At 42.1% G+C, this 7,999-nt stretch overlaps 1 pseudogene; it reads left to right on the top strand.

Annotated features, from left to right (window-relative positions):
* The first annotated feature begins 1,087 nt into the window (after positions 1-1,087).
* On the top strand, positions 1,088-7,075 carry LOC139412651 (aminopeptidase B-like; annotated as a pseudogene).
* The last annotated feature ends 924 nt before the right edge of the window (positions 7,076-7,999 follow it).

Genomic DNA, 7,999 nt, shown 5'->3' with positions numbered 1-7,999 from the left:
CATGCGAATTCAGACCTTTTGCTATGAAACTCGAAATTAAGCTCAGGTGCATTCTGTTTCCATTGATCATCATTGAGATGTTTCTACAACTTAATAGGAGTCCACTTGTAGTAAATTCAATCGGGGGAGAAGGGTCTTGGTCAGGGAAGTGACCAAGATACCCATGTTCACTCTGACAGAGCTCTAGAGTTCCTCTGTGGAGATGGGAGAAACTTTCAGAATAACGATCATCTCTGCTGCACTCCACCAATCAGGCCACTCCTCAGTAAAAGGCACATGACAGCCCTCTTGGAGTTTACCAAAAGGCACCAAAAGACTCTCAGACCATGAGAAACAAGATTCTCTGATCTGAGAGAAGTCATTTAGGTCAACATTGGATCATTCAGAGATCCTCACTGAACTTCTGGAGAGAGTTTGCTGCACTGAAAGTAAAGGGGCTGAATAATTTTGCACGCCCAATTTTTCAGTTTTTGATTTGTTAAAAAAGTTTGAAATATCCAATAAATGTCGTTCCACTTCACGATTGTGTCCCACTTGTTGTTGATTCTTCACAAAAAAATACAGTTTTATATCTTTATGTTTGAAGCCTGAAATGTGGCAAAAGGTCGCAAAGTTCAAGGGGGCCGAATACTTTCGCAAGGCACTGTACACTTCCTCCTCCAATTTATAATGTGGGAAGGTCAAAATAATGAAAACTATCTAACAAATATATTCATTGGGATGTTGATTACTTCTCCTTGCCATTATCATTCAGCTGATAAGATGTGATTTTTTATTTTTATGGATTGGGGTCCCTGGGCCGCCGGTTTGCCTGGCAGGGGGTCCCTGGGGAAGAAAAGGTTTAACAACCCTGCTATAACCCATACATTAAAAATGATTGAAAACCTTTTTCCTTTCAAATTAGATCAACTATGTTGTCTATGCATTATATATTTATAGCCAGCAGCATTACATAATTTTAGTTTCACTTCATATCTTGCAAGTATTTTTTACATATGTGCAACACTTTAGAGCCTATTCATGAATAAACAGTGATTCTCCCTTAAACCAATGCACCACCCTTATTAAACCCAGCGTACATCTGTAGATGTCATGGCTGGAGCCTGTTCAGACTGGCGAGAAGAAAGAGCCCTTGACTAAGCGCCCCCTACTCGGCTGCTGTGAAGATAACGTGAGCCCCTACCATCACACTCAAGCCCTGGTCTCTCTGCTCCCCCTGACCCACTAGGTGTGCTGGCTGGAACCAGTGCAGACTGCTGAGAAAGCCAAGCCCTACATCTTCACCCAGGACCAGGCCGTGCTCAATCGCACCTTCTTCCACTGCTTTTACACACTGGCCGTCAAGAGCACCTACTCAGCCTCCGTGAAGGTGAGCCCTTGGACTGGACTCTGACTGAGCCAAATGTCCAGGGGAGGATGACCACAAAAAAATATTGTGTGCTGCTGTATGTCAATCTTATTTTTCTCTTTGCAGTGTAAACAAGCTTTTTTTCCCCCTTTTCTTTCTATTGTCTTGTTGACTCAATTTTGTGCTGTTATTAAACCTCATACTCTGCTTGATATCCAATAGTACAGAACTCTGAATAATAGGTCTAATCCACCACTACTACTCCATGTCTGTTTTAGTAATGGATTATACCATCATCAGTCATGTTTCTACATCTGCATTGCTTACTCATTGGGGTTTTAGGATGGGTTTCTGTATAAGCACTTTGTGACATCTGCGGATGTAAAAAGGGCTTTATAAATACATTTGATTGATAATTAATTGATCTTGGCACAAGACTGCCCTGTCTGCCTCTCACAGGTTCCTGACGACTTCACGGCAGTTATGAGTGCCAGTAAGGGAGAACACGCCGTCGTTCCCCCTCGGGAGCATGGAGAACCCCTGACACACCTTCATCACAACCTGCATCCTGGCCTGAGACTGCTCGCTTGCTGACGTCATTGTGCGCGAGATGGACAACACCGGAGAGGACCGCCCACTCAAAAAACTGCGTGTGAAGATCAAACCAAGTCAGACTTGGCTTACATTTACCCTTTACTGCTAAGGCCAAGTCCAATTTAATTAGTTCAACTGACTGCGATTTTGCCTTAAGCTGCAGACTCAATAGAACTGATACACTCGATCATGACTGCTTAAGTTAAAGCAACAAATGTCATCTGTATTTTCTCCCCTCCCTCAGGTGTTGACCCTGATGACACCTATAATGATATGCCCTATGAGAAGGGCTTCTGTTTTGTCTCCTACCTGGCCCACCTGGCTGGAGATCAGAGTTGTTTCGATGCCTTCCTCAAGGTTGCTGTTACTTCTCATTTTGTGTATATATTACTGTGCTACTCATCAGTAAATACCCTGAGTGTCTGCTTGATACTTTTATTAAAGGTTAATACATAAGCACCATCCCTCTCTCGACTGTCCTATTTGACAGAAATGAAGGCTTCTTGCATGTAGTAGGCTCTTTTGCAGAGAGGGTATGAGGGTAGCAGTCTGACATGTAGGTGTTTCTTCTCACAGGCCTACATTGACAAGTTCAAGTTCTGCAGTGTTATGGCAGAGGACGCTCTGGAGTTCTTCCTGGAGTATTTCCCTGACCTGAAGAAGAAAGGAGTACACAAGATTGAGGTAAAGGGCAGTGTAGTTGACTTTAGACAGCTGTTACAAGCTCACTCTCATGCTTAAAGACACAATCTGACCTGTCACTCTCCCTGTGGTTCCTTTGCTAGGTCTGGAGTTTGATAGCTGGCTCAATGTGCCTGGTTGGCCTCTCTATCTCCCTGACTTGTCGGCTGGCCAGAGCCTGATGAAGCCTGCTGAGCAGCTGTCAGAGCTGTGGGCTGTCGAGGGCCTGGATATGGCCAGCATCATGAAGACCAACATCCAGGCTTGGAAGACATACTTCCTGGAGAAGATCATAGAGAAGTCCCCACTTTCTAGAGGTAGGACATGATGGTAACAACACTTCTGCGCTGATACCCCTAGCACTATCATTGTACTGGATATACAGTACCAGTCAAAAGTTTGGGCAAATCTACTCATTCAAGGGTTTTTCTTTATTTTTGCTATGTTCTACATTGTAAAATAATAGTGAAGACCTCAAAACTATGAAATAACACATATGGAATAAGCTACTAACCAAAAAAGAGTTAAACAAATCAAAATATATTTTCTATTATAGATTCTTCAAAGTAGCCACCCTTTGCCTTGATTACAGCTTTGCACACTCTTGGCATTCTCTCAGCCAGCTTCATGAGGAATGCTTTTCCAACAGTCTTGAAGAAGTTCCCACATATACTGAGCACTTGTTGTGAAGCGCTTACTTACAAGCCCTTAACCAACAAAGCTTTAAGAAGTTAATAAGAAAAATGTTGTTGGTAATATGTACATGAAGGTAGAGTTAAAGTGACCATGCATAGATAATAAATGGGGAGCAGCAGCAGCGAAAAAGAGGGGTCTGGGTAGCCCTTTGATTAGCTGTTCAGGAGTCTTATGGCTTTGGGGTAGAAACTGTAAAGAAGCCTTTTGGACCTAGACTTGGTGCTCCGGCACCGCTTGCCGTGCGGTAGCAAAGAGAACAGTCTATGACTAGGGTGGCTGGGGTCTTAGACATTTTTTGTGGCCTTCCTCTGACACCGCCTAGTATAGAGGTCCTGGATGGCAGGAAGCTTGGCCCCAGTGCCGTACTGGGCTGTAAGCACTACCCTCCTGTCAGGAAGTCCAGGATCCTGTTGCAGAGGTAGGTGTTTAGTCCCAGAGTCCTTCGCTTAGTGATGACCTTTGAGGGTACTATGGTGTTGAACGCTGAGATGTAGTCAATGAATAGCATTCTCACATAGGTGTTCCTTTTGTCCAGATGGGAAAGGGCAGTGTTGAGTGCAATAGAGATCGCGCCATCTGAGGATCTGTTAGGATGGTATGCAAATTGGAGTGGGTCTAGGGTTTCTGGGATAATGGTTTTGATATGAGCCATGAGCAGCCTTTTAAAGCACTTCATGGCTACAGACGTGAGTCCTACGGGTCGGTTGTCATTTAGGCAGGTTATCTTAGTGTTAATGGGCACAAGGACCCTGGTGGTATGCTTGAAACATGTTGGTATTACAGACCCAGTCAGGGACAGGTTGAAAATGCCAGTTGGTCAGCGCATGCTCGGAGTACACGTCCTGGTAATCCGTCTGGCCCTGCGGCCTTGTGAATGTTGACCTGTTTAAAAGGTCTTACTCACATCGGCTATGGAGAGTGTGATCACACAGTCATCCGGAATAGCTGATGCTCTAATGCATGCTTCAGTGTTACTTGCCTCAACGCGAACATAGAAGTAATTTAGCTCATCTGGCAAGCTTGTGTCACTGGACAGCTCGCGGGTAAAACGGATTTAATGAGGTAAAACAAATTTGAGTCCTTGGCCACTAAGAGTGCCGCCTCTGGATGAGCGTTTTCCTGTTTGCTTATGGTCGTATAAAGCTCATTGAGTGTGGTCTTAGTGCCAGCATCGGTTTGTGGTGGTATGTAGACGGCTACGAAAAATACAGATGAAAACTCTCTTGGCAAATAGTGTGGTCTACAGCTTATCATGCAATACTCTACCTCAGGTGAGCAAAACCTTGAGACTTCCTTAGATTTCGTGCACCAGCTGTTGTTTACAAATATACATAGACTGCCACCCCATGGCCTACCAGAGGCTTTTTTTCTATCTTGCAGAAAAAGCTTAAAGCCCGCTAGTTATATGTTATGTCGTCGTTCAGTCAGGACTCGGTGAAACATAAGATATTACAGTTTTTAATGTCATGTTGGTAAGATATACGTGATCGTAGTTCGTCTATTTTTATTATTGATTGATTGTATGTTGGCTAATAGGACCGATGGTAAAGGTAGATTACCCTCTCAGCGACGGATCCTAACAAGGCACCCAGATCTTCGTCCACAATACCTCCGTCTCTTTCTCCTGCAAATGATGGGGATGAGGGCCTTCTCTGGCGTCTGAAGTAAATCCTTCCTGTTTGACTTGTTGAAGGAAAAAGTATTCCTCCATTATACGGTGAGTAATCGCTGTCCTGATATCTAGAAGCTCTTTTCGGGTCATAAGTCAAGGTGACAGAAACATTATGTACAAAATAACTTACAAATAACGCGAGAAAACATGCACAATTGGTTACAGGATCGTAAAATGGCTGCCATCTCCTTCGGCGCCATTCTTAAAACAGGCTGGAGGTGTGTTGGGTCATTGTCCTGTTGGAAAAACACTAAGCGCAAACCAGATGGGATGGCGTATCGCTGCAGAATGCTGTGGTAGCCATGCTGGTTAAGTGTGACTTGAATTCTAAATAAAGCACCCCCACACCATCACACCTCCTCCATGCTTCACGGTGGGAACCACACATGCGGAGATCACACCTACTCTGCGTCTCACAAAGACACAGCGGTTGGAACCAAAAATGTCCAATTTGGACTCATCAGACCAAAGGACAGATTTCCACCGGTCTAATGTCCATTGATTGTATTTTTTTTAGCCCAAGCAAGTCTCTTCTTCTTATTGGTGTCCTTTAGTAGTGATTTCTTTGCAGAAATGTTGACCATGAAGGCCTGATTCACGCAGTCTCCTCTGAACAGTTGATGTTGAGATGTCTGTTACTTGAACTCTGTGAATCATTTATTTGGGCTGCAATTTCTGAGGCTGGTAACGCTAATGAACTTATCCTCTGCAGCACAGGTAACTCTGGGTCTTCCTTTCTTGTGGCTGTCGTCATGAGAGCCAGTTTATCATAGCGCTTGATGGTTTTTGCGACTACATTTAAAGAACATTCAAAGTTCTTGACATTTTCCGCATTAACTAACCTTCATGTCTTTAAGTAATGATGGACTGTCATTTCTCTTTGCTTATTTGAGCTGTTCTTGTCATAATATGGACGTGGTCTTTTACCAAATAGGGTTATATTCTATATACCGCCCCTACCTTGTCACAACATAACTGATTGGCTCAAATAGGGTTAAGGGTTCATGTACCTCACTCTGACTTTGATAAGGTCATATAGAGAAACAGGAAGGAAAGAAGGAAAGAAGGAAAGAAATTCTACAAATGAACTTTTATCAAGGCACACCTGTTATTTGAAATGCATTCCAGGTGACTACCTCACAAAGCTGGTTGAGAGAATGCCAAGAGTGTGCAAAGCTGTCAAGGCAAAGGGTGGCTACTTTGAAGAATCTCAAATATAAAATATATTTGGATTAGTTTAACACTTTTTTGTTGGTTACAACATGATGCCATATGTTATTTCATAGTTTTGATGTCTTCACTATTATTATACAATGTAGAAAATAGTAAAAATAAAGAAAAACCCTTGAATGAGTTGGTGTGTCCAAACTTTTGACTGGTACTGTACATGTGATTTACCAGAATGTGATTCACCCCAATTCATCAGTGTGAGGATATCTATCTATTCTTTATTTCATTACTTTACGTTTTGTACCTTGCATCTGTAAGTCTGGATGTGCTTAAAGTACTTTTGAAATTAGTCACACCAATCATGTACCTTCACTCTGACTTTGATAAGGTAATATAGAGAAACAGAAGGAGCAGTACCCTCACATCGTAAAAGTCAAACAACGCTGAGCTACGACTTTGCTGGGCCCAGATCATTGCCAAGAATCGGCACCAGCCAGGATATCAACATGTGCGCAGCTTCCTCAGCTGCCAGGTTAGAAAAACAAATGCATTTGGGCCTCAACCATCAATTACAGTATTTGTCAAGCAAGTGTTTTAGGCCAGTTTAATGTTTTATTATAGTAAATATAATGTATATATTTATGATATAAGGTGTGTTTTTATAGTGTCAGTTTAAAGTTAGATTAGTGTCTTTAAACATCATGTAAATAGTAGTATCTTAGCAATAATATATGAATAAATAGATTGTTTCATTGTATCTTGCTCCCAGGGGAAACAGATGTACACTCTGCCTGTGTACCGTGCACTGTGGAATGCATCGGAGGAGGCCAGGTCTCTGGCCACAGATCTTCAGTGCCACCTCACATCAGCTCCACGTCAATGTCCGCAACTACGTCAAGAAGATCATCGCCTGAGTGCCGTCATAAGAGCTGAAGATGAGATCCAGAGTGTAGTCTAGCTGACCCTGGCCTTGAGATATTATAGAGGAGTAGCAGTAGTGGTCTGTCCCAGTACTTTTAGCTGGCCTGTTCCTTAAATGTACTGTCAGGTTGAGATGCCAACATTATCTTGTTTTTTACTGTAGCCTGGTCAGTGGTTACAGGAAAAGAGTCAATTTTACATATTTCACATGCAGCTTGAATGGTAAATTCTTTGCATTTACACAGCCCAGCATGAAAGGCTCTGCTCTGGGCATATCTTGCCTAAAGCATAGATATGCCCATGCTAATTAAGCAGTACTTGTGATGAAAAAAATCAAGTGGATTAAGGAAAAATAAAATTACTACTTTTGATGTATTGAGTATGTATAAAAACATTTTTATTGTTTTTTCATCCAAACTAAGCTGTATTTTAAAAACTGTTCCAAACAATAAAAATACATTATTTTGAAGTAAATCTGTAGTGGTTGGTGTTTTTCCTCCTGAAAGATTCAATGTATCTTATTGCTTTTATTTGCTGTTCACTGTATACTTTATTTTATTACAATGAACAAAAATATAAACGTAGCATGGAAAGTGTTGGTTTAATGAGCTGAAATAAAATATCCCAGAAATGTTTCATACGCACAAAAAGCTTATTTCTCTCAAATGTTGTGCACACATTTGTTTACATCCCTGTTAGTGAGCATTTCTCCTTTGCCAAAATAATCCATCAACCTGACAGAGGGGGCATATCAAGAAGCTGATGAAACAGAATGATCATTACAGAGGTGCACCTTGTGCTGGGGACAATAAAAGGCCACTCTAAAATGTGCAGTTTTGTTAAAAAAACAAAGCAACAGATGTCTCAAGCTTTGAGGGGGTGTGCAATTGGCATTCTGACTGCAGGAATGTCCACCA

Source organism: Oncorhynchus clarkii, chromosome 7 (assembly GCF_045791955.1).
Source record: "Oncorhynchus clarkii lewisi isolate Uvic-CL-2024 chromosome 7, UVic_Ocla_1.0, whole genome shotgun sequence".
In the NCBI taxonomy this organism is placed as follows: domain Eukaryota; kingdom Metazoa; phylum Chordata; class Actinopteri; order Salmoniformes; family Salmonidae; genus Oncorhynchus; species Oncorhynchus clarkii.
This window is presented reverse-complemented; position numbering and strand designations above follow the sequence as displayed.